At 41.9% G+C, this 875-nt stretch overlaps 1 protein-coding gene across 3 annotated transcripts in view; it reads right to left on the bottom strand.

The window, feature by feature from the left end:
• The window catches only part of veph1 (ventricular zone expressed PH domain-containing 1), a 28,445-nt gene that overhangs the window by 25,087 nt on the left and 2,483 nt on the right, over nt 1-875 (bottom strand). The gene's annotated exons all lie outside the window — the stretch shown is intronic.

Below are 875 nucleotides of genomic sequence, written 5' to 3'. Positions count from 1 at the left end.
GAACTCGGAATACTGTGACCTGAAACATTTACAAAGAAGCCTCAGCAGACATGGATGATCAGCCACGAATATTCAAAGACTTATTTAGAAACTTCTGGAAATTCAAGGATCGATTTGTCATCGGATGAACAACGGAGACTAAACATTAGCTTCGACGATGTTAAGGTGAGGGAGACACAACCACGGACTTCAGCTGGAAGTAAAGGTAAGGCTAACTATGGTTTTAAATTTTTAAATAAGATGGGAGTAAGTAGGAATGATGATGCTGATGCTCTTCTCAGTTCATACTATTGTAAATCTGACTCCAGAGAAGTCAGTGTCTCAGCAGACATGAACCTCATCACACGTCACTGTCATCACAGGAACAGGAACAAATGTTGTTAACGTTAAAGACAGAAAGTGGACTTTAAACAAGCATCAGTCAGAGAAGCTTTGGTTTGACCTAGGTTAATACATGGACACACTGGTACACACTGTGTGTGTGTGTGTGTGTGTGTGTGTGTGTTTGGCACAACAACAAGCAGGAAGGGAACCGATATCATCAGCAGCAGCAGCAGCAGCAGCAGCAGCAGGAGGGACTTTGGCCAAATCTGCACTGAATGGTTTTGTTTGGATGATAAAGCAGTGACTGAGTCAAAGCTGAGACAAAGACGGGCTTTGTTTCTGGGGAAGGTCTCAGTGCGAGGGTGCCAGTTGGCAGGAAAAATATTAAAAACACTGATGGAGCTGCAGATATTTATGGGTTTTTTTTATTCCTCATGAAACCTTAAATATTTTTAAAGAAAAATGAACCAGATCTTTAAACGATCACTAACTGAACAGCTCCATGTTCAGCCGTTCCTGTGGAATGTACCAACGGTTCTGAAGACTTTCTC

The sequence above is a fragment of the Cynoglossus semilaevis genome, chromosome 4 (assembly GCF_000523025.1).
Source record: "Cynoglossus semilaevis isolate Cse_v1.0 chromosome 4, Cse_v1.0, whole genome shotgun sequence".
Classification (NCBI taxonomy): domain Eukaryota; kingdom Metazoa; phylum Chordata; class Actinopteri; order Pleuronectiformes; family Cynoglossidae; genus Cynoglossus; species Cynoglossus semilaevis.
The sequence above is the reverse complement of the archived record's forward strand: the minus strand, read 5'-3'. Positions and strand labels throughout refer to the sequence as shown.